We start from the raw sequence: 26,536 nt of genomic DNA, 5'->3' as shown, positions 1-26,536 counted from the left end.
ACCTATATAAAATAGCTAGATGAACACAATGCTTTGTGCACAGTAACTGTATACACACTTGGAGTTAATTAATTAACGCATCGATTGACTCATTCCCTCTTGTTCTGCTGCATGCTTTTGAAGTAAAATGGGCCCATTATCAAGAGCTCCATTACACTCCCGGCTTTCCCAGACACAAATTCCCACAAGAGTCAATCAAAATAAACATGACTAGAAAGAGGGACCTGAACTGCTGGTGTTTTAGAATTTTGACCTGTATTATTTTATGACTATTGCCTGATTTCCTTTGGGTTCAGCCTGATTTCTTCAAGGGCTTTCTTCAAGGTTTTTCAAAAACTGGGGATAAAACAAATTATTTTTTAAATGCTAAAATTCCTAAGTCCATTCTTTTCTTTTTCTTTTTTTTTTTTTTAAGATTTATTATTTTGGGGGCCGGCGCTGTGGCTCAGCTGGTTAATGCCCTGGCCTGAAGCGCCAGCATCCCATATGGGTGCCGGTTCTAGTCCCGGCTACTCCTCTTCAATCCAGTTCTCTGCTATGGCCTGGGAAAACAGTGAAAGATGGCCCAAGTCCTTAGGCCCCTGCACCCACATGGGAGATACTGGAGGAAGCTTCTGGCTCCTGGCTTTGGATTGGCGCAGCTCTGGCCGGTACAGCCAATTGGGGAGTGAAACATCGGATGGAAAACCTCTCTATCTCTCTGCCTCTCCTCTCTGTGTAGCTCTGACTTGCAAATAAATACATAAATCTTAAAAAAAAGATTTATTTTTTTTGGACCAGCTGTGTGATATGGTAGGCTAAGCTTCCCACTGCAGCACCAGCATCCCATGTGGGCGCCAGTTCATGTCCTGGTTGCTCCTCTTCCAGTCCAGCTTTCTGCTTATGGCCTGGGAAAGCAGCAGAATATGGCCCAAGTCCTTGGGCCCCGGCACCCATATGGGAAACTAGGAAGAAACTCCTGGCTCCTGGCTTTAGATAGGCCCAGCTCTGGCTGTTGTGGCCATTTGGGGAGTGAATCAGCAGGTGGAAGACCTTGCTCTGTGTCTCTTCCTCTATGTCTGTAACTCTACCTCTCTAAATAAATAATTTTTTAAAGATTTATTTGCTTATTTTGAAAGTCTGAGTTGTGGGCCAGCATTGTAATATAGTGGGTTGAGCCACTGCCTGCAACATTGGGATCCCATATGGGTAGCAGTTCGAGTCCCAGCGGCTTCACTTCTAATCTCGCTCCCTGCTGATGCTCCTGGGAGGGCAGCAGAAGGTAGCCTAGGTGCTTGGGTCCCTGAACCCACATGGGATACCCAGAAGAGGTTTTGGCTGTTTTGGCCATTTGGGGAGTGAACCAGCTGATAGATCAATCTCTCTCTCTCTCTGACTCTGCCTTTCAAATAAAAATTTTTTTTTTTTTTAAAAATAGGAGTTAGAGTGAGAGAGAAGAGAGAGAATCTATCTTTCATCTGCTGGTTCACTTCCCAAATGACCACAATAGGCTGAAGCCAGGAGCCAAGAGCCAGGAGCTTCATCTGAGTCTCCCACATGGGTGGCAGGGGCCCAAACACTTGGACCATCTTCCACCGCTTCTTCACAGGCCATTAGCAAGAAGCTGGAATGTAGGTGGAGCAGCCAGGATAGGAATTGGCACCCCTATGGGATGCCAGCTTTGCAGGCAGCAGCTGTATCCACTATGCCACAATGATGGCTCCACCTTACTTTTTCTTTTTAAAAAATGTCTGCGTATTTATTTTCAGTTTCTTTGGAATCCAGAGAGAGAGAGAGAGAGAGAGAGAGAGAGAGCGATTGATTTCCATCTACTGATTCATTCCCCAAGTAACTAGTCAGGGCTGGGCTAGGCCGAAGCCAAAAGCTAGGAACTCAATTTGTCTCTCACAAATTGCCAGGGAACCAAGTGCTTGAACCATCAGCTGCTGCCTACCAGGGTATGCACTAGCAGGAAGCTTGAATTGGAAACAGAGCCAGGACTCAAATTCAGACACTGTCTGGATTTGGTGCATTTGTCTCAAGCATCCTCTTAACTATTTCACCAAATGCCTGCCCAACTCCCATCCCTCACTCTTTTTTTTTTTTTTAAAGATTTATTTATTTGAAAGGGAGAGTGACAGAGAGAGAAGGAAAGACAGACAGAGAGAGAGAGAGAAAGAGAGAGCTTCCATACACTGGTTCACTCCCCAAATGCCCACAACAGCCAGGGCTGGGCCAGACCAAAGCCAAGAGCCAAGAACTCAATCCAGGTTCCCCATGTACATCACAGGGCCTCAAGTACTTGGGCCATCACCCACTGCTTTCCCAGGCGTAATAGCAAGAAGCTGAATCGGAAGTGGAGCAGGCATGACTCAAAAGGCAGCTTCACTTGCTGAGTGACACCACCGGCTCCACTCCCCAGCTCTTGCTAAAGAAGAAAATCAAAACTAAGGACCAAATGATTTTTTGAATGTCCCAGGTGCTGAGAAGAGTAAGTCTGATCTGAGCCTCACTCCAGGTGGCAGAGAAAATGACTTCTCCATTCGTCTTCCCTGGATACTCCTCTACCTCCTGCCCGCAGCCAGCATTGCAAGGCAAAGGCTAACATAGGATGGGAGACTAGAGGGCAAGGGGAAACGGTAATGTATCTGGTTGTGTACATGAGTGTGATGTGTCCCTGGGTAGCTTTTTCTTTCTGGGAATTTAATCTCAGAACTAATCTGGGAGCCCCATCCTTAACACCCTCATCTTGGGATGGGAAGGGGAGATCCCTTCACCTTCCAGTTGATCCTAGCAAATTGTCCTGAAAAGCTTGGTAAAGTAAAACTCTTTTTTTGGCTTCAAAGAATTAGTACAAAATATTGATATCTTGAACATCATAAATGGGCATGGCTGTTGTGCCAATCAAACTTCATCTACAAAGATATAAAGATGAAGGTGGGGGGCTGTTGTTAACTTACTGGCGCAAACTTACTGGTGGAAGTTTGTTGATTGACCCCTGATTTAGATTTTAATAATAATGAAAAGCATAATAAATATGACAATAAACACCTCATTTAATCGTCACAATGGCTCTCATGAGGTAAATTCCATTATCTAAGGTGATATTGAAAATAGTTAACAACTGATGTGGCCAACCAATAGAATAAAGCATGGAAGTATGCTGGTTGAAAATCAAACTCCTGCGATTCCCCCCAGTGTTGCAGATTTGGGAATTGGGGCTTAGAAGAAGGGAGTGAGTTGTCTTAGGTCACATAAACTTATCACCAGGATAAGTACCTGGCTCCTGCCATCGGATCAGCGCGGTATACCGGCCGCAGTGCGCCACTGTGGCGGCCACTGGAGGGTGAACCAACAGCAAAGGTAGACCTTTCTGTCTGTCTCTCTCACTGTCCACTCTGCCTGTCAAAAAAAAAAAAAAAAAAAGAATAGTTATGTCAAATCAAATAGAGACTATTTTAAGTCAAACTATCAAAAATATTTTGAATATTTGTTAAATTTAAAAGTTACTGATGTTGTCATTGAATTCATAACTATTCAAAAGCGAAGATTTTAAAGCTGATCTAGAAACAGAAAATAAGATAATGCAAGTTCAAAATTGTGTTTGTTTTGTTCCACACAGGTGGCAGGAACCCAACTATTGGAGCTATCACTGCTGTCACCCAGGGTCTGTACTGCAGGAAGCTGGAGACAGGAGCTAGAGTTGGGAATGGAACTGAGATATACTTTATGGGACACAGAGATCCTAAACAGCATCTGAACTACTAGGCCAAATACCTGCTCAATGCCTCTTTTCCAGTCGTATCAGAAGGTCTATACTTTCTCCCTATTTCTTCCTTCTCTTCTCAGCCCCAGCCAAGCCCAGAACTTCCTCCTGTCAAAACTAGCCCTAGACATCAGTTCAAGTCCTGGTTGCTCCTCTTCCAATCCAGCTCTCTGCTATGGCCTGGGAAAGCAGTAGAAGATGGCCCAAGTCCTTGGGCCCTTGCACCCACATGGGAAACCTGGAAGAAGCTCCTGGCTCCTGGCTTCGGATTGGCCTAGCCTGGGCCATTGTGGCCATCTGGGGAGTGAGCCAGCAGATGGAAGACCTCTCTCTCTCTCTCTCTCTCTCTCTCTCTTTCTGCCTCTCCTTCTCTCTCTGTATAACTCTTTCAAATAAAATAAATAAATCTTAAAAAAAAAATAGCTCTAGAGAAAAGGCCTGGTAAAGTCATTCATGCAGAGGTAACAATGCTGACTATCAACCTTTGAGAGCATTTGTTCTTTATTCCAGGAAACCCTCAGTAAAAGGTGAAATGAAAGCATGAACTTTCATATTTTACACAGTAGGTAGGGGAGTCATCCAAGGGCAGTGGGATTCTCACTGTACCACCATAACAACAACCCACAAATGCTGCAGGCTTTTGAAGGTATCTCAAATATGAGATTATATGTTAATATAAGAACATAATTTGAAAAAGGAAAAAAGCTGTCACCATCTAAACTAGCTTATTGTAGCTATTTTGAAAGCTAGAAATTTAGAGTCAAACAGTAGAGCCAGCAGAGATTATCATCTTTTAGCCTTTCAGAAGATTTCAATCCTTTTTGGCTTTCCTCCAAGAATATCTGAACAGGACATTAAGAGGCTGAAAAGCTAGTTTTCAATGTTTCATAACTACAGTCAATCCTATGCATTAATTTTGGGGGAAGAATAAATTATGAAAAGTCATTTTAAGGCAAGTAAGTCTATGGGTTTTCTTTCTCTTTCTTTCTTTCTTTTTTTTTTTGGTGGGGAAATGAGATTTTATTTTAGTTAATATTTTTGTTTTTGTTTTTACAACTATGGATGGAGAAAAAGAAAATGCTTTCCTGGCACACAGCAAACTTTCCCATAAAACTCTCTTTGGCCATGAACTAAGTACAACACACATTATGCCAAGAGGGGTTTTATGTCTTCCCTTTTTTTCTCCTACAGAGAAAAAAATAAGCACAGGATCAAAATAAAGCTAGAATGAGAACCATATTTCCATCTCATCATTTGGGCTTCTATCCTGCCTGTTAACAGTCACTTCAAGGGTTTGGTTTTGTTAGAAAGAAATTAAATAACCAAACTACCACTGGGGACCATGGCATCTTCAGAACAGATAATTAACAGGGAATTCTGTGAACTGCGATGCCACTGCTACATCAGTCAGGAACATTCATGAGCCTCATAATTTGGTCAGTAACTTCTAGGGATCCTCCTGAGAGCCTGTGGTTGAAGACAGGACTACTGCCCTATCCTGGATTAATTGAGCACTGTATACTTCAGAGAAGGCCAACAGGTTGGCTGTCAAACCCAGCTCCAGTCTTTGAAACCCCGGGTCCACTAATTCCATCTACTCCTGACTCAACAATCCATTCTCCTGATTGGGACACTCCCCTGGACCACATACATTAGAGGAAATAGCAAGGACTTCTTTTTTCTACCAAGGGTAAGGAACTCATGAGGGTGAGATGCGGGAACTATGTGAACAGTTCGTCAGATTTCATACTTTCTAATTTTAAGTAAGACTGATTCTCCTCTACACCGTCCACAACCAAATTCCTACTCTAGAATGTAAGGAGGATTTTCTTTTTCTTTTTAAAAATATTTGTTTTATTTATTTGAAAGGCAGAGTCACAGAGAGAGAGGTGGGGGGTGGGGAGAGACAGAAAGAGATATCTTTATCTGCTGGTTCACTCCCCAAATGGCTGCAATGGCCAGGGCTGGGTAAGGCCTTTCCGCTGCTTTCTCAGGCACATTAGCAGGGGGCTGGATTGGAAGTAGAGCATCCAGGATTTGAAATGGCACCTATATGGGATGCTGGCATCATAGGTGTTGGCTTTACCTGCTATACCACCATGCTGGCCCCAGAGGATTTTCAATTATTTTACGGAGAAAGATATTTATGTTCATATAAGTTCATACTTATGTAGTTACACACTGTCCATATTGTGAATGTAAACATTACATTTAAACTTCCTGGGGACTGGAGAAAGAATTCCTGAGCAGGGCCAGCGCTGTGGTGCAGCGGGTTAACACCCTGGCCTGAAATGCCAGCATCCTATGTGGGCATCTGTTGGCATCCCAGCTGCTTCACTTCCAATCCAGCTCTCTGCTATGGCCTGGGAAGCCAATGCAAGATGGCCCAGGGCCTTGGGCCCCTGCACCCACGTGGGAGACCTGGAAGAAGTTCCTGGCTCCTGGCTTCAGATTGGTGCAGCTCCAGCCGTTGTGACCAATTGGGGAGTGAACCATCGGATGGAAGACCTCTCTCTCTCTCTCTCTCTGCTCTCCTCTCTCTGTGTAACTCTAACTTTCAAATAAATAAATAAATAAATCTTTGGGGCCAGCACTGTGGCACAGCAGGTTAATGCCCTGGTCTGAAGCACCAGCATCCCATATGGGCACTGGTTTGAGTCCCAGCTGCTCTACTTCCGATCCAGCTCTCTGCTATAGCCTGGGAAAGCAGTAGAAGATGGTCCAATTCCTTGGGCCCCTGCACCCGCATGGGAGACCCGGATAAAGCTCCTGGCTCCTGGCTTCGGATCAGCATGGCTCTGCCTCTCCTCTCTCTGTGTAACCCTGACTTTCAAATAAATAAATAAATCTTAAAAAATTTTTTTTAAAAAAGTGAGAAAACAAGGCACTCCTGAAGAACAAATAGAAGTACTTACATTATGAGATATGATAGTAATTAAGGTACTATGATGTCAGCTCAAGAACACACAAAGCGGGGATGGGTGTTTGGCATAGTGGTTAGGATGCTGCTTTGGATGATAATATCTCATACTGGAGTGCCTGGTTTGAGTCCCTGCTGCTCCACTTGTGATCTAGCTTCCTGCTAATGCACACCATTGGAGGTAGCAGATGAGGGACCAAGTGCTTAGGTCCTGTTTACCCATGGGGGAGACCTTGAATGAGTTTCAGGCTCCTGGCTATTGCCTGGCCAGGATACTTCTTGTGGATATTTGGAAAAGTAAACTAGCAGATGAAAAATCTTTTTTGGGCTTTCAAATAAATCAAATATATTTTTAAAAACCCAACACAAACCAGTCAATCAATGGAATTGAATTGAGAGTCCAGAAACAGAACTATACACACAACACACACACACACTCATTTGATTTATGAAAAAGGCAATAAATATTATGGACAGAGGGTAAAGTGTGATCTTTCTATTATATGGTTCTGGATGAATTGACTATCTTTATCTAGACTCCTATCTTATACCATACATAAAAGTCAATTCCAAATGGATTACAGATTAGAATATGAAAGAGTAAACAATAAGATGTTCAAAGGGAATACAGAAAAATAACTTCATGGGGCCGGTGTTGTGGCACAGTGTGTTAAGCTGCTGCCTGCAGCACTGGCATCCCATCTGGGCACTGGTTTGAGTCCTGGCTGCTCTACTTCCAATCCAGCTCCCTGCTAATGTGTCTGGGAATGCAGCAGAAGATGGCCCAAGTCCTTGGGCCCCTGCTACCCACAGGGGAAACCTGGAAGATGCTTCTGGCTCTTGACTTTGGACTGACCCAACTCCAGTTGTTGTGGCCATTTGGGGAGTGAACCAGCAGATGGAACATGTCTGTCTCTCTCTCCCTACCTCCCTACCTCTCTCTCTCTGTAACTGCATTTCAAATAAATAAGTCTTAAAAAAATCTTCATAATCTTTAAGTTAGCAAAGATTGTTTGAACAGGCACAAAAGACACAAACCATTAAAGCTAGAAAGTTGATTAATGACCATATTAAAACAAACAAAAAAACTTCTGTCAATCCAGATACCATTGAGAAAGTGAAAAAAGGAAACTTGCAGAATGGAATAAATGATTTGCATACATATGTATCCAACTTGTTCAATAGAAAAATGGACAAAGATTTGAACAAAAGAGTATATCTAATGGCCAAAACCATAGGAAAAGGTGTTCAATATTAGTTAACAGGGAAATTCAACCTAAGACACCTTTTCACATTCACTAGAATGGCTAAAATTTAACAAGATTGATAATACCAAATGTGGACAAGAAAATGAAACAATTGTGGTTCTCATTCCTTGCTGATGGGATGTACATTGGTATAACCACTTTGGAAAACTGACTGACGGTATCTACTAAAGCTGAATATGTGTATACCCAGCAATTCCGCTCAGCAGAAATATGGATTTATATTCTGCAAAAGACATGTCATAGAAACTCTGCCGATAACAGCAACCAATGGGAAATGCCCATCAGTGGATAAATAGACTGCACAATAGTCACATAATAGGATTCCACCAGCAGTAAGAAGGAACAATCTACAACTAAAGGCAACAACATGAGTGAATCTCACACATAGTATTACTTGGAAAAGAAGCCAGATATAAAGGAGTATCCACTTTATGATTCCATGTGTATAAAGAACAAAAACAGGTTAAAAAAAAGTAACATTCTTCTATTTTGCCTCAACATCTTTCAGAATGGATGATGTATACTCTTATCAACACAACAATAAAAATGTTAAAAAATTGCATGACCTTTGACTTTCTGAACTTCATGATCAGGAAAGAATCACACATACTAGAATTCCTGTAATAATGAAAAGATGGAGATTGATAAAAATGTGTGATAAAAAAGTAATTCAATGAACTTTGGTATACCTGCATTGCTGCACTATTATGCAGTCACTAAATATCATATTTTCAAAGAATACTTAATAACATTCAATAGTCGTGACTTACTGTTAGGTGAAAATGCAGAACAGAAAATTATTCAGGGGCTGGTGCTGTGGCGTAGCAGGTGAAGTCACCACCTGTAATGCCAGCATCCCATATGGGTACCGGTTTGGGTCTTGGCTGCTCCACTTCCGATACATATCCTGGGAAAGCACTAAGGATGGTCCAGGTCCTTGGGCCCCTGCATCCATGTGGGAGACCCGGAAGAGGCTCCTGGCTCTGCTTTGGATCAGCCCAGCTCAAGCCATTCCGGCCATTTGGGGAGTGAACCAGTGGATGGAACCCCCCACCCCAGCCTGTCTGTAACTCTGCCTTTCAAATAAATAAATAAATCTTTAAAAATAAAAACATTAAAAATGTATGTGCATTAAACAAGGAAGGAAACATACCACCATGTCAAAATTGGTCATTGCTGTGAAGTGGAACTACAAAGCATTTACAATTTGCCAAGTTCCTAGAATTAACTCAAAGTTTCTGTTACAGTCTTTGACCTATCAAACAGGACTCAAGACTTCATAATTCCATTAGCACCAAATGTTACTTTTTACTAAAGATTTACTAGAAAGACAAAAGACCCTTACACTGTACTCTCCATAGCACTTCATATGTTTCCTACTCTTAATTCTTTTTTTTTTTTTAAAGATTTGTTTATTTATTTGAAAGAGTTACACAGAGAGAGAAGGAAAGGCAGAGAGAAAGAGAAAGAGAGAGAGAGAGAGAGAGAGAGAGAGGTCTTCCATCCACTGGTTCACTCCCCAATTGGCTACAATGGCTAGAGTTGTACCAATCCAAAACCATGAAAACAAACAAAAATTATTGTCAGAAGCAATTTTCAAGTTTTTTTTTTTTTTTAATAAGTTCATGTTACTTTCAGAAAGAAAATTCTGAAACATTCACAGCAACTCAGTAGGGGGAAATTTTTCTCTAGGCAGCAGCAGTATTAATGAAAGCATGTAATTTGCAAGACCAAGTCGACTGATTAAAATTAACCTTAGGGCTAGAAATTCTTCAACCTAAAAAAAAATGCACATCAGGTACAAATTTGTCTGATACTTTGAATTATCTGTGAAGCAGCTCTCCTTGGTGAGGGCAGATTGAAGAAGAGTTTTATTAGCCTTACATAGTATTGATCAATAACCAGGTTATACAGTTAATTCTGGACTCTTAGAAAGCAGTGGCAAAAGCAAATGTAAGACAAGTGGTTGGAGATTAAGGCCTGCTTGTTTTTATAATATTTTAATAGCTGCATAGTTATCTTTTAAAAAAATTATCCATTTTTTTAAAGTCAGGGTTACAGAGTGAGAGGGAGAGACAGAGAGATAGAGAAAAATCTTCCATCTGCTGATTTACTCCCCCGATGGCTGCCACGGCCAGGCCTGGGCCAGGCTGAAGCCAGGAGCCAGAGCTACTTCCGGGTCTCCCATGTGGGTGGTAGGGGCCCAAGCATTTGGGTCATCTTCTGGTGCTTTTCTCAGTCCATTAATTAGAAGTTGGATTGGATGTGGAGCAGCTGGAACAAAAGCCAGTGCCCATATGGGATGCCAGTGTCACAGGTGGCGGATTTATCCACTATGGCACACACCAGCCTTTGTGTAATTATCCTTTTGGTCATTCTATTCCAATTCAGAGTAAGGTTGTGCCCCATCTATCCTCCCACTCCTCCAGGAAACATGCATCCCCTTCTTGAGTAGCAGATACTATTGTAGGAGCTGGGTGCGATAGTAAAGTAGGTTCACAAGGCCCTTCATTTAAGAGTATGAGAATAGAGAGTATAACAGAGAAAATTCATGCATATTATCTATTCACTGGTATTGTGGATTTCAGAGTTTCAGAAGAACAGATATCAGGAGAACTCACATCACACAACTTCTTCCATGATGCAAATGATATCTCTACCCAAACCTTGCTGCCCTAGAACAGTAAGGAGCCCAATGCTAACATTTGGGGAGCCTCTTGAAGGGTTTGGGGAGGGGCTGAGAGCTTCAGAGAACTGGAGAATAAATCTTTAAGATTTATTTATTCATTTGAAAGGCAGAGTTACAGGGTGGGAGGAGAGGGAGATACACACACACACACACACACACAGAAAGAGAGAGGGAGAGAGATCTTCCATCTGCTGGTTCACTCCCCAAATGACCACAATGACCAGGGCTGGGCCAGGCCAAAGCCAGGAGTCAGGAGTTTCCTCTGGGTCTCCCATGTGGGTGCAGGGCTCCAAGCAATTGTGCCATCTTCTGCTGCTTTGCCAGACACATTAGCAGTGAGTTGAATCAAAAGTGGAGCAGCTAGGACTCGAACCAACACCCATATACAGTGCCAGTGAAGCAGGCGGCAGCTTTACCCGCTATGCCACAGAGCTGGTCCCCAAATAAATAAATCCTTTTCATTTTGTTAATAAAAGTTAAACATAGAATTACCATATGAACTAACACCAATTCTTCTTCTTCTTCTTCTTCTTCTTCTTCTTCTTCTTCTTCTTCTTCTTCTTCTTCTTCTTCTTTTTTATTTGACAGATAGAGTTAGACAGTGAGAGAGACAGAAAGGTCTTCCTTCCGTTGGTTCACTCCCCAAATGGCCGCTACAGCCAGAGCTATGCCGATCTGAAGACAGGAGCCAGGTGCTTCCTCCTGGTCTCCCATGTGGTTGCAGGGGCCCAAGCAACCTGGGCCATCTTCCACTGCCTTCCCCGGACCACAGCAGAGAGCTGGACTGGAAGAGGAGCAACTGTGACTAGAACTCGGCGCCCATATGGGATGCTGGCACTGCAGGTGGAGGATTAACCAAGTGAGCCACGGTGCCGGCCCCACACTTCCACTTCTATGTATGTCCCCGAAAGAACTGAAATCAGGTATTAAAGCAAAAGCAGTACATGAATGTTCATAGCAGCACTATTTACAATAGCCCTGTGGTGGAAGTGACCCAAATGTCCATCAACTGATGAGAATATCCATATCAGGGATATTATCTGACCATGAAAAAGGATGGAGTGTTGACATATGCCATAATATGGATGAATCTCAAAAACATTATGTGCAGTGAAAGATATTATATACAAAATGTCACATATTACATGATTCCATTTATATAAACTATCCAGAATAGGCAAATTCAGAGACAGAAAGCACATTAGTGGTTTACAGGGGCTCAGAGAAGGGGAAGATGAGGAGTGACTACTGGTTAGATGCTAGATTTCCTTTTAGATGATGAAAACGGTAAATTTCATGTTAAGCAAATTTTACCTCAAAAAAATGTGCAAAGCAAAAATACAAAATGCATTTCCTAGGTTATGCCAGGCACATTTTGGGTGCTCAACAGCCATATGTGGTTAGTACTGCTAATTGTACTTCACATATTAATATAACATTTCCATCACGCACAAAATTCTATTGCAAGTGCTCCTGTAATTGCACACTTAAAATGTATGAATTTGTGGTATGTGAAATATCCTTTGGTAAAGAGCCAGGATAGCTTAAAAAAAGAACATTCCAAGGGCAAATAGTGACCTTGTGAAAGATACCTATCTTGTCAAAGAACAATATGTTTATTTTATTGATTTTCCCTATTGTTTTCCTATCTTTAACTTCACTAATTTCTTCTTTAGTTATGAATATTTTTTCTTTTCCTTGCTTTGGGTTTATATTATTCATTTTTCTCTACTGACCAAAGGTAGAAGCTTAGATTATTGATTCTAGATCTGTTTTCTTTTTTAATATATGAATTCAATAATATAAGTTTCCCTCTTAGCACTGCTTTTGCTGCATTTCATAAATTTTGATGGGTTGTATATTTATCTCAAAATTTTTTTAAATTTATGGGATTTATTCTTTGCCCCAGCCCCATATGCTATTTAAAAGAGTTTTCTTTTTTTAAAGATTTATTTATTTATTTGAAAGGCAGAGCTAGAGAGAGAAGGGGGGGGGTGTCTTCCATCTGCTGGTTCACTCCCCAAATGGCAGCAACAGCCAGGAGCCAGGAGCTTCTTCTGGGTCTCCCACAGGGATGCAGGGGCCCAAGCACTTGGGTCATCCTCTGCTGCTTCCCCAGGTACGTTAGCAGGGAGCTGGATCAGAAGTGGAACAGCCGGGACACAAACCATTGCCCATATGGGATGCTGGAGTCATAAGTGGTGGCTTTACACCTGTGATGCTGCAATGCTGGCCCCAACAAATTTTAATTTTTAGGGCAGCTTAGGTTCACAGCAAAATTGGGTGGAAGGTATAGAGCTTTCCCTTAGAATCCTTGTGCCTTTTTACAGATAGCCTCTCCCATTGTCAACATTCTCTACCACAATGGTGCATGTGTTGCAAATGAAGAATCCACCCGGATACACTATTATCATCCAAAGTCCATGGTTTAAGTTAGGGTTCATCTTGGTGTCATGCATTCCATCTGCCATTTTAAAAAATGCTTTCTGTTGGAATTTTTCTTTGTTTCTCTTTCTCTTCCCCTCTTTTTCTGTCTTTTCTGTATTTAACTGGCATTTTCTATGACTCCTTTTTCTCTTAGCACATCAATTACATTTCTTTGAAAGTTTTTAGAGTGGTTTCTCTAGAGCTTGTAATATACATTTATAGCTAATCTAATCACTGTACTGCTTCACAGGTAGGACGATACGTTACTGTATTCCTAACTTTGACCTCTTATCCCTTATAACACTGCTATAATGCATTTCACTTATTCATAAGCTATAATCATCTAATATATGGCTGCTATTTTAATTTTATGAATAAGCAGCTATCTGTTATATCAGTTAAGAATATAAAAAACACAGGATTTTACTTTATCTTCATTCATTTCCTTCTCTAACATCCTTTCTTTTCTTTCTTTCTTTCTTTCTTTCTTTTTTTTTTTTTTTTTTTTTTTTTTTTGACAGGCAGAGTGGACAGTGAGAGAGAGAGACAGAGAGAAAGGTCTTCCTTTGCCGTTGGTTCACCCTCCAATGGCCGCCGCGGCCGGCGCACCGCGCTGATCCGATGGCAGGAGCCAGGTGCTTCTCCTGGTCTCCCATGGGGTGCAGGGCCCAAGGACTTGGGCCATCCTCCACTGCACTCCCTGGCCACAGCAGAGAGCTGGCCTGGAAGAGGGGCAACCGGGACAGAATCCGGTGCCCGACTGGGACTAGAACCTGGTGTGCCGGCGCCACTAGGTGGAGGATTAGCCTAGTGAGCCACGGCACCGGCTTCTAACATCCTTTCAAAAAATAGAAGTTCTGACCTGTATGATTTTCCTCCTTTCTGAAGAACTTTAAACATTTCTTGCAAGGAGCATCCAATAGCAACAAATACCATTTTTTGTTTTTGTTTTGTTTGCTTATTTATTTGGAGAGGCATAGAGATAGAAAAAGAACTCCCATCCTCTGGCTCACTCCCCAAATACCCATGATGGCAGGGGCAGGCCCAAACCAAAGCTGGGAGCTGGGGACTCCAACAAGGTCTCCTTTGCAGGTGGCAGGAACTCAGGTACCTGGGTCACCACCACTGCCTCACAGGGAGCTGGAGTCAGGAACTGGAGACAGGCATTGAGCCCAAGTACTCTGAAGTGGGATGTAGCTTCTCAACCAGTGACTCAATTGCTAGTACAAACACCTGCCCTAATTCCCACAGTTTTTGTCTGAAGTTTGTATTTCTCTTTCACTTTCAAAGGATAATTTCACTGGATACAGAACTCTAGGCTTGTGGATTTTTTCTTTCTTCTAGTACTTTAAATATTGCACTCCATTTTCTTCTTGCTTGGATGGTTTCTGAAGAGAAGTCCTATGTAATCCTTACCCTTGTTCTTCTACAGTGCTGTTCCCTTCGCTGCCCCCAACTTACTTACTTTCTTTCTTTCATTTTTTATTACTTTTAAAGATTTTTTTTATTTATTTGAAAGGCAGGAAGAGAGAGAGAGAGAGAGAGAGAGAGAGAAAATCTTCCATCCATTGGTTCACTCCCCAAATGTCTGCAACGTCCAGGGTTGGGCCAGGATGAAGCCAAGAGCCAGGAGCTTCTTCTGGGTCTCCCACGTGGGTGCAGGGGCCCAAGGACTTGGGCCATCTTTCACTGCTTTCCCAGATGCATTAGCAGGGAGGTAGATCGGAAGTGGAGCAGCCGGGACTTGAACTGGCACCTATATGAGATGCTGGCCCTGCAGGTGGAGGCTAAAACTGCTATACCACAACACCATACCCCCCAACCTCCCTGCCCCAGCTTCTTTCAAGATTTTATCTTCCAAAGGCAAATATTAGATGTATTTTTCTAAGCAAAAATAATAAAACTTTGTAGAATAAAAAAAAAGACAAAGCAAAACAAATGCCACAATGATACAAACAAAGGCAAACTAGAAAAATACCTTTAATTCACATGGTGGGCAAAGGGTCAATGTAATAGTCTGCATAGGTAGAGAGCTCTTACTAATAACAAGGTAAAGTGAAGTGTGGTGAAAGAAAAATAGGGAAGTAACAGGAAAAGGAAACCCACAAAAGAAGAAATTAAAATGTCCAATAAACTTATGTAACAAATCCTTGATAATGGGAAATGAGATTAATTCAAGGAGACATTTTTTAACCTCTTCAGATTAGCAAAGATTTGAAAACGTTTGTTGCAGATTGGGAAAGGGTACTGTCATAATTGTCTGATGGGCATATATATTGCTACAATTCTTAAGAGCCCTTTATCAAATTTATTCAAAACACCAATTAAGTTTGATTCAACAATTCTGCTTTTAGGAATCTATCCTCAGGAAATAATTGGACAAATACACAGAGGTGTATGTGCAAAGATGTTTATCAAAGTAGTGTTTGTAATAGTGAAAAATTGGCAACAACCTGAATGTTTCAAAGTGTTTTTTAAAGTTGATTTTAAAAAAATAACAAAATGAGATATGAGAGACAAAGGAAAAAACGAGTTTGAAATAGGCAAAGAGCGGATGTTTAGAATAAGATTTGTCTTCCTAAGTGCAGCATCCTTCACAAGCAGAGAGGGGAAGGAGCAGGATGCACTGTGGCGACCGGAACACATGGCTCCTGATCTCTGAGGACGGAGAAGGCTGCTCTCCTGACAGAGGATCCTCTGTGATGGTGGGGCCTGGCGTCTTGGTTCTACAAACCTGCTTCATTCTGTCTCCTTCTGCAAATAGCATCACCCACGATTCCCTTTGAAGACTGGGAATGTGGCTCCTGCATCCCAAAACAGCCAGCTGTGACAGTATGTGAAGGTCTCCAGTGCATCAGTGTGATCCTGGGAAGACTGAGCATAATAGGACGTTACTTCTCTGGGCACGCGGGTGGGGATGGGGCATCAGGGATAGAGCAGGCATTCATAAACACTCAGACACAGCCAAGACATCTAGGCTGACCCCAGCATGTCAGTTCCTGCTGTTTCCCCTTGAGTGGCACTGACTGTGTAACAAAAGCAGAGACTAGAAACTCAAGGCAAAGCCTATCTACCTGGAATTTTTCCATATCACTTCTCATTTTGTATGATTCTTCTACCCATGGCTTTCAAGTTCCTGAATTTTCTGACTTGCATTTGGCTTCATATCTTGGTCCCCAGGTATCCCATCAGGTGCCTATGGCTATGAAGACCTTCCTGGGTAAGCCTCTCCTGCCTGGTCATACCATTTCACCTTCCCCAGCATCATAAAATGTGCCACTCCCATGATCACAATCCTGGTGAGCCTGCGCACTCCACCACAACCTCTTCTCCACCTCAGAATAGAGGGATCAGAAATAAAGGAAACCTTTGCTAGATCAAAGAACGCTAAGAGATGGAAGGGACAATAGACATCATCTGGTGAGATGATTTGTTCATAGCCACACAGCTAATTCCAGCGTAATACAGCACCTGGGTATCCTAGGGTAGGCGTTATGTTTCCTACTGATTCCCAAGATTCCATAGGAAGATGAAATGTGATTTGGACTAAATGAAAATGGACCAGTGCTTTAATCCATGCATTAGTTCCTCCTTTGGGGAAGAGAGAAATGTCATATATATATATATATATATATATATATATGCTGTATCTTGAACTCTGCTTGTTCAATCCTTTTTCTAGAGAAAACGAAACTTATCTTGTGGCTTTCTGGCCTGGGAGTTGATGTCCAGGATAGCCTGGAGCAGAGGGACGAAGAGTGAAAGTGCAGCAACGCTTTCTGAAAGAATTCTCTGGTGAGAGAAGAAGCTCCAGCGCTGTGAAACAGGGGCAGGGCCAACAGGTTAAGTAACTATGGGAACAGACTGGTGGTTAGGCAAGGGTTGAGACGAGGAATTGGAAAGATAAAAAAAAAAGGGAGGTTGAGCTCAGGGGAACTAGGGTGTAAGCGATAAACGAGGCTGAAATAAAAAAGGCTGGAGTACATGCACTCCTTCATGGATGCTGACTGAAGGTGTGTGAGGAGTTGACATAATCAAAAGCTACAAAGGGAAAAAAGATGTGGCTTCATTCAAAACATCAGGTTGTCAAGCTCCTACCTCCAGTCAGAGAACTCAGCGAACCCAATTTTGCAAATGGTTACAGAAAGCCTTTATAGCCTGGATATTTTCTCCAGACTTCCCCTTGCCACCACTGACATGGCCATAATGCCCCGGAGACAGGCATGCACAAGCTCCCCATAATCTGTGCTGCACACCCCACTACTCTGTCAGTCAGTCAAGCAGAATCTGTCTCATTTTTCCTAAAACCAGATTCCTTAATTGTCTCTACCACCAGTTTTAGTCACCTTACTCAAATCCTTGGAGTCAATTTTTATTTCATTCATTCATTCATTCACTCAGTCATTCATTCAGCAAAAGCCATTATGCCTTGCTACATTACATGTAACAGGAGAGATTCTTAGATCCCCAGTAGTCAACAAGAAAGCCTCGTGGAACTTACAAACATTTACAAAAGCTTAATGTTTCTGCCTTTGTAATGATAGTCATAGTAATGCTTTTCTTCCTACCACCATTCTAGTTCTGTAGTTCAGCACCTTGTACCAGCCTCTTCTCTGACTCCTTGTCTGCAGTCTGCACCCCAATCCACCCTGTGTTCCACTCATTCCCAAATGTGAAAGAACACAAGAAACACATATGATTTACCAATGTAGGTTTCTAGACCCCAGCTCAAACCTACCAAATAAGAGAGATGGCAGGTCCCAGGGTTTATATATATATATATATATATATATATATATATATATATAATATATATATGTCTATGTATATGTGTGTGTTTGTGTATGTTTAAAATAATCCTGTTATGAAAATGTACAGCCAAGTTTGGGAACAACAGCTCTATGTTACTGCCCAATAAATTTTTTAATGAAATTCTCACTATCTTTGGAATAAACTGAAACACTAACCTGGCATTAAATATTCCAACCTACCAATTCTGACTTTCTTTTACTAAAATTCTACTTTTACTTACATACTAGCAAATACAAAATCAAGGATGCAGTCTTTACTAGTTATTCCAGGTTATAAAACTCTTCTGGAAGCAGTCATTACAAATGTGAAGTGAGAGTACATTTACTGCCATCTCCAAATCCCTTTTTGGTGATGATTTCTGTGCCTACCGTTTGCTTTCTTCTTTTGTCTCTCTTCCTGTCTGCTTCTTATTTCTCTTGATCCTTTTGCAACCTTAAGTAGTCATCCTTACACTTACTAAAACATATTAATGTATTATTATGATGTTAATCACAAAGTAAAACATGTTTGTAGTACACAGTTTTAATGACATGGAAGAAAAATAAAATAAAAAGTGTCTCTTCTTGTTCCATGTCCAGCCCATTCCTTAGCGGTAACGATTCCACTAAGCTCTTTGCCATGCCTTGCAGTCCTGCTCCCCGTAGGAATTACGCACTTCTCTCTTGTGCTCCCTTCCAGCCACATACTTCTCCATGTTGGCAGACCAGGTTTCCCCCTGGCTTTAGCACCCAGGTCTTACAACAAACTGAGAACACCCAGAACAATTCATCCTCTCCCAAGACCCCTTTTCCTGGACTCAGAAAGAGACTGACCAGTCATGGACTAGTATGTTTCTCAACTTCCCCTCAAAATGCAGTATGCTCATTGCTGCTAATACTGTTCTTTCTGCTATCACTTACCTTGGGACGCCCTGTGGCGTCCCGCAGGATGCATTTCTACAGCTCACTTTACTACCAGGCAGAAGGTGGCTGACTATGCGAGATGATCACCTGAGACCTACAAAGGTTTCCCATTACTCCTCCTCCCCAATATTTCTTCTGCCAGAGATCAGCATTTGGAATCCCTCCAATATTTTTATTACAATATTTTTTTCATTATATTGAAATAAAATTCACATACCATAACTTTAAAGTTTATGGTTCAATGGATTTTAGTATATTCATAGACTTCCACAATATGACTATAATCAACTTTATTATTTTAAAAATTTATTTTTGTTTGAGAGTCAGAGAGATAAAGTGAGAGAGAGGAATAGATAGAGGCAGAGAGCTCCAATTTTCCAGTTTTCTCCCTAAGTATTTGTAACAGCCAAGGCTGGGCCAGCTGAAGCTGGGAGCTAGGAACTCAATCCAGTTCTCCCATGTGGGTGGCAGAGATCTGACAATTTGAGCCATCACCTGCTGCCTCCGGTGTATTAGCGGGAAGCTGGAATTGGGAACGAAGCTGGGACATGAACTCAGACAATCTGATACGGTATATGAGCGTCTTAACTGCTATATTAACTGCTAGGCCAAATATTGGGCCCCCCACCTTTTTTTAAACAATGCATGAAATTCTTTTTTTCTTCTTGTTTTATATTTGGCACATGGGGAGAGAGAGAGAGAGAGAGAGAGAGAGAGAGATTTTATATTTAGGAGACAGAGAAATAGAAAGAGTTAGCAGGAGCATTCTCATCCACTTGTTCACTACCCACATGCCTGCAACAGCCCAGGTTTCGTTTGAATAAAGCCAGAATCCAGGAACTAAATCCAGGTCCCCCATGTGTGTGGCCTTTCAGGGTCAGGAAGATGGAGCCGGGAGTCAAACCCAGGCACTCTGATATGAAACATGGGTATGTTAATTGCTAGGCTAAAGCCACTCCATGATTTTTATTATTGAGTATTAGGATTTCTTTGTACTTTCTAGATATAAATACCTTATCAGATATATGATTTGCAAAATGTTCTTCATTTCTATAGGTTATCTTTTTACTTTGTTGATAGTATCCTTTGAAGTACAAAAGTTTTTAATGTGTTCAATTTATCTATTTTTTTTATTGCTGTTGCTTGTGCCTTTAGAGTCATAGGCAAGAAACCACGAACAAGTTCAAGGTCAAGAAGATTTACATACACTGTGTCTGCCTTTGTGGCACAGTGGGTTAAGCTGCCACATGCAATGCTGGCATCCAATATTGGAGAACTAGTTTAAGTCCTGGTTTCTCCATTTCTCATTCAGTTTATGATCCTGGGAAAGTAACAGCAGAAGATGGCCCAAATTTGTGGGTCCCTGCCATCCATGTGGGAGACCTAGGTGAAGTTCTCGGCTCCTGGCTCTGGACTGATTCAACCTCAGCTGTTGCAGCCATTAGGGGAGTGAACCAGTGGATGGAAGATAGCTTTCTCTCTCTCTCTCTCTGCCACTCTGCCTTTCAAGTATATCTTTTTTAAAAAAGAAAATTTACACCTGTATTTTCCTCTAAGCATTTTATAATTTTGCCTCTTAGATTTATATAGTATGAAGTGGGGGTTTCAACTTCATTCTTTTCCATGTGGCTATCCAGTTGTCAAACCATTATTTGTTTAGAAGAGTATTCTTTCCTATTGAATTAACTTGGTACCTCATCCAACAACTTAAAAAGACAGAACACTATGAAGTCCTCTATTTCCAAGAGTTGGAAGGGACCTTAGGAATCTGTTGTGAATATGCTACTTAGTTGCAAGCAGCACAACACATTCTAGCTATTTTAATTGGGAAAGAATTCCTGAAAGCATTGTTGGAAGGCAACAGTCAGAGGCTCAAATCCAGAGGTTCTCAAATTTGGCTACACGTTGGATTCACCAGGAAGCCAATGCCCATGTTACATCCCATAGCATAAGTCAGACTTCTGTGATGGAATTCAGGTTTCTGTGTCTTAAACAATGTTTGTAGATGGTTCCAAAGCAGAGTCAGACCTGAGAATCAGTGCTCTAGACTGAGCTCTTAGGACTAACATGTAGAAACAGTGCTGAATGGGTTTGCTGAGGGAGCTTCTGTATCACATACCCTGGAATAATGCAGCCCCTGTCATCTATAAGCTGTAGCCATGGCTTCCAACCTCCAAACATACTGCTTTCTTTCTTTTTAAAAAAGATTTATTTATTTATTTTAAAGGCAGAATTATGGAGAGGCACACACACACACAGACACAGAGACAGAGAGACAGAGACACACACAGAGCGAGGTCTTCCATCTGCTGGTTCACTCCCCAGATGGCTGCAATGGCCAGAGCTGCACCGTTCCAAAGTCAGGAGCCAGGAGCTTCTTCCAGGTCTCCCACATGGGTGCAGGGACCCAAGGACTTGGGCCATCTTCTATTGCTTTCCCAGGCCATAGCAGAAAGCGGGATCAGGAGTGGAGCAGCTGGGACTCCATATGGGATGCTGGCACTGCAGGCAGCAGCTTTACCTGCTACACCACAGCACTGGCCCCAGTAGGTAGCTCTTTCTGAATTAAAGTCTTACATGGGCACACCTAAATGGTAGAAGCTGTGGGACAATGCTGTGGCATAGTGGTTACTGCCACTTCCTGCAATACCTCCATCCTATATGGGCAACAATTTGATTCCTGGCTGCTCCACTTCCAATCCAGCTCCCTGATAGTGACCTGGAAAATCAGTGGAAGATGGCCCAAGTGTTTGGGCCCCTGTCACTCATATGGGAAACCTGGATAAAGTTCCTGGATGAAGATCCTGGCTTCAGCTTGGCTCAGCCCTGGCTGTTGTGGCTATCTGGGGAGTTAACCAGCAGAATGAAAGATCCTTCTCATTCTCTGTAACTCTGACATTCAAATAAATAAATGAATTTTACAAAAAAAAGTTAGAAGTTGTCACATACCCACATCCTAGCAATGAAGGCAGCTGGAAAATTTTACTTGGGTTTTTCAGTGGGAAGGTGGAATTCACAATGTGGATGACTGTTAAAAGGTGATGAGAGGGAGCCGGTGCTGTGGTGTAGCAGGTAAAGCTACTGCCTGCAGTGCCAGCATCCCATATGGGCACCGGTTTGGGTCCTGGCTGCTCTACTTCTCATCCTGCTCTATGCTATGGTCTGGGATAGCACTAGAAGATGGCCCAAGTCCTTGGGCCCCTACACCCACGTGGGAGACCTGGAAGAAGCTCCAGGCTCCTGGCTTCGGATTGGCGCAGTTCCAGCCATTGTGGCCAATTTGGGGGTGAACCAGCGGATGGAAGACCTCTCTCTCTCTGCCTCTCCTCTCTCTGTGTAACTCTGAGTTTCAAATAACAAATAAATCTTTAAAAAAAAAGGTGACGAAAATGTTAAAAGATTTTGGGGCAGCCAAGAAAGGTAGGGTCAGTTGGTTGGTTATAAATTGATGTGCATCATATTCACCTGAGAGAACTTTGCAATAATAAAGATTTCCAGGGAGCACCGCTGGGCAAGCTGGTTCAGTAGGTTTTTGTGGGTTGTGGATTCTGCAAATTTGGGGCTTTTGGAGGTCCATTTCCCACTTTGAATGTTTGCTCTTCCAATCAGAGATCCTGGTTCTAATCAGATCAGGCTTATTCTACACATATCTCCAGAGATGCAACCAAGTCACACAGATTCGCCCACAGAACCTTTGGCTGGGACAGTAAATACAGGAATGGTGCACAGAAGAAGGGAAGCAAAATGGATCTATACTCGTGAGTGTTGGGAATATGATATTTCTTGATCTTTCTGAATGGCCATTTTCCATCGTGGGGAGAACTACAGAGTTCGAAAAGTTACTTCCGGTGTTTAAAAGCATTAAATCAAAACAATATCTTATTTTTTTTGACAGGTAGAGTTATAGACAGTGAGAGAGAGACAGAGAGAAAGGTCTTCCTTCCGTTGGTTCACCCCCCAAATGGCCACCACGGCTGGCGTTGCACTGATCCGAAGCCAGGAACAAGGTGCTTCCTTCTGGTCTCCTGTGTGGGTGCAGGGCCCAAGCACTTGGGCCATCCTCCACTGCCCTCCCAGGCCACAGCAGAGAGCTGGACTGGAAGAGGAGCAACCGGGACTAGAATCCGGTGCCCATATGGGATGCTGGCACCGCAGGCAGAGGATTAACCAAGTGAGCCATGGTGCTGGCCCCAACGATATCTTACTGTTTCCATAATGAAAACAACTGCAATTAAAACAAGGTGCAATCTTTCAGACTGGTCGGGATATGCAGAAGATAGTGATTTCTGAGTTGAGTGTGTGTGGAGGCCATCAGAATCTCTGTAGGGTATGTAATGAGATATTTATATTTGTCAGAATCAGGCATGTTTTCAGAAAAGTTGGGTAACAATTTCCTAAAGCAACTGATTCTTTGTGGAGAAGAGAGGGTGTGAATTCAAAGCAAAATGGGAGTGGGGGTGGGGAGGCCTTTGAAGGACATACCCCAACAGCTATCCCTGGGGCCCAGCAAATGAAGTGCTCCCTTCAAAAGACTGCGATTTCAAAGTACTCCCTGGGTCTTCAACGCACGACTCTTAAAAATGACCAGAGCTGCTCGGCTGTAGTCCAGGTGGCCATCGCCCCTTTTTAATGTGCTGCGTATTCACCATGTCCTGGGCCAGGGCTACTTCAAATCGCACCTTTCTGGAATGCTCATTGCTTTTTATCAACAGCTTGATTTATAACCAGCAAAAATCCATAGCCCTCTGCAACCTTCCAAAGAGCCTGCCTTTCATACCTTTCATACCATGTCCTCATCAGGGGGAATCAAACAGCTTCATTTCTTAGACCAGTGTGTCGGTCAGGAATGCAACTGGACCAGTGGATTTTTTGAAAGAGACTTGTATTCACAGGGGAGAAGCTGGGAAGCAAGGGAGCGATCTCGCAGCACGGCAAGAGCAATGTGTAACAGTCTGTTCTCTGCAGAGAAAGCAGGAGCAAGAATTTGCACACATTCATGAGGGCAGCAAGGGCTGGCAGGCAGTGTGTTCTGAATCTCACTGGTTCTCATAACCTTCATATGTTTTCATAACCTCATGACTGTTACCAGGGTGGAAGTGGGGGAGGGAAGATTGGCCAAAGGAATGAAGCAGGTACTTAATTGGGAAAAATAATCCCTAGTAGTAGGATAGGTCCTAGCCAATACCTACTAATCCAATTATATCTTTTGTAAAAAATGATATATTTTATTTATTTGAAAGACAGAGTTACAGAGAGAGAGAGGAGAAGGAGAGAGAGAGAGAGAGAGAGAGAGCCAGAGAGAGAGAGAGCCAGAGAGAGAGAGCCAGAGACAGAGAGTTCTTCCATCCACTGGTTCACTCCCCAAATGCTCACAATGGCTAGGACTGGGCCAGACTGAAGCCAAGGAGCCAGGGACTCCATCCTGGTCTCCTATGTGGGTAGCAGGGGCCCAAGTACTAGGGCCATCTTCCACTGGCTTCCCAGGCACTTTAGTGGGGAGCTGGATTGGAAATAAAGCAGCCAGGACTTGAACTAGGGCTCATATGAGATGCTGGCATTGTTGGTTGGTAGCTTAACTCACTGCGCTGCAACACGTGCCCTGAATCTGCTTTTTTTTTTTTTTTTAAATTTAAGTGTTTATTTATTTGTTTGAAAGCCAGAGCATCAAAAAGAGGTGGAGAGAGGGAGGGAGAGAGAGGGAGAGGTCTTCCATCTGCTGGTTCTCTCTCCAAATGGCCTCAACAGCCAGGTCTGGGCCAGACTGAATTAGAAGCCAGAAACTCCATCCAGGTCTCCCATGTGAATGGCACAGGCCCAAGTACTTGGGCAATCCTCCACTGCCTTCCTGGGTGCATTAGCACAGAATTGGATCAGAAGCAGAGCATCCAGGACAAACTGACACTTTGATATGGGATGCCTGTATCGCAAGCAGTGGCTTAGCCTGCTGTACCATAACACTGACCCCTCCAAATGAATGTTTTAAGGGAAAAAAAATAGAGTGCTTATGGTGTGGTGTTTCCTCTGAGTTTGGTTTACGGTGCATCATGCAGCTAGCAGCAAATCATGACAGAAAGGAATCCAAACAAAACAGAATCTCCTATATCACTCATGGCTACTTAGTAAAGCACACATTATGCCAAAAAAGCCAAGTATTAATTGCAGAAGTGGGGTGCAGGAAGGCTTCACATTTATATAGCAAACAGGAGCAGTGATGAATGAACTTTTAGTTGCTTGTGATGAAATAGAGAAATTCAATCAGTATTTCCTAAAGCTTGAAGTACAGTGTTGGAATGGAAAGGCAGCATTCTACAGCAGTAGGGCAAAGAAAAGCAGAAGCTACAATGCTTACTCTGAGATCCAGGAGGCAGAGGCCCCAGTGGAAGATGCCTGTTGCCTTAGAGATGGATACCTCTGGATAAACCTAAAGGGTATTCCAGCACCTCTCAAGTGCAGAAACGCAAGCACTGCATATGAGAGACCCTGTAAAATGTCAGAAAGGATTGACTGTCCAAGACTGAAGTGGATGTTAATGCTCCTGTTGGGGAGGATTCATTGACAGACATCTTCACACACCGCCTGTGGAAATACATAGGGCACTTAACCAGCTTCATCAGAATTAAAAAAAAATTTTTAAATTTAAGGTAAACAAATGTCATGTATTTTCTGTATATAGATTTAGGAATATGGTGATACTTCCCACCTGACTCTCCCTCCCGCTCACCCATGCTCCCACTCTTCGTCCTACTTCCTCTCTTATTCCCTCTCTTAATTTTTTTTGAAAGATTTATTCACTTATTTGAAAGGTGGAGTTGCAGTGACGCAAATGCAGAGATGGAGATAGAGCTAGAGATAGATAGATAGATAGAGAGAGAGAGAGAGATCTTCCGTCCACTGATTCACACCCCAAATGGCTGTAATGGCCAGAGCTGGGCGATCCGAAGCCAGGAGCCAGGAGCTTCTTTCGGGTCTTCCACATGGGTGCAGGGGCCCAAGAATTTAAGCCATCTTCTACTGCTTTCCCAGGCCATAGCAGAGATCTGGATCAGAAGTGGAGCAGCTGGGTCTTGAACTGGCACCCATATGGGATGCAGACGGCGGCTTTACCTGCTATGCTACAGTATCGGCCCCTCCCTCTCTTAATTTTTTTAAAAAATATTTTATTTTATTTATTTGAAAGATGAGTCACAGAGAGAGGTAGAGACAGAGAGACAGAGATGTCTTCGATCTGCTGGTCTACTCTGCAAATGGCTGCAATGGCTGGAGCTGAGCCAATCTGAAGTCAGGAGCTAGGAGCTTCCTTCAGGTCTCCTATGTGGGTACAGGGGTCCAAGGACTTGGGCCATCCTCCGCTGCTTTCCTAGGTGCATTAGCAAAGACCTGGATCAAAAGTGGAGCAACCAGAACTTGAATCAGTGCCCATATGGGATGCCTGAACTACAGGCCATGGCTTTAACCCACTGCGCTGCAGCACCGGCCGTCGCTCTTTTAATTTTTATAATATCTACTTTCAGTTTACTTTATACTCATAAGATTAATTCCACACTAACTAAAGAGTTCAACAAATAGTAAGAATAATAAAAAAAAATTGCTCTTCAATAATAGTTCATGAGAATTTTTAATGTTCGTTTCCTTTGACCAGAAATTCTATTTCTAGCAGTTTTTTTGAATAACTGAACAAATATATATGTACAAAGTTGCTCATTCCAGGGTTTTTAATAGTAGAGAACTACCTATATAGAGCATTGTTAAGTCTTTTGTAGTGCAACCATAGAA

At 42.6% G+C, this 26,536-nt stretch overlaps 2 long non-coding RNA genes across 2 annotated transcripts in view; one reads left to right on the top strand and one right to left on the bottom strand.

Moving 5' to 3' along the window:
- LOC138848624 (uncharacterized) overlaps positions 1–4,165 on the top strand; it is a 46,902-nt gene extending 42,737 nt beyond the window's left edge. Inside the window, exon 2 of the long non-coding RNA XR_011386651.1 lies at positions 3,602–4,165. This is a non-coding gene — a long non-coding RNA (uncharacterized lncRNA). The remainder of the gene's footprint in view (positions 1–3,601) is intronic.
- LOC138848625 (uncharacterized) overlaps positions 3,012–26,536 on the bottom strand; it is an 89,628-nt gene continuing 66,103 nt past the window's right edge. Inside the window, exon 3 of the long non-coding RNA XR_011386653.1 lies at positions 3,012–3,381. This is a non-coding gene — a long non-coding RNA (uncharacterized lncRNA). The remainder of the gene's footprint in view (positions 3,382–26,536) is intronic.

Source organism: Oryctolagus cuniculus, chromosome 2 (genome assembly GCF_964237555.1).
Source record: "Oryctolagus cuniculus chromosome 2, mOryCun1.1, whole genome shotgun sequence".
NCBI classification, from domain to species: domain Eukaryota; kingdom Metazoa; phylum Chordata; class Mammalia; order Lagomorpha; family Leporidae; genus Oryctolagus; species Oryctolagus cuniculus.
The sequence above is the reverse complement of the archived record's forward strand: the minus strand, read 5'-3'. Positions and strand labels throughout refer to the sequence as shown.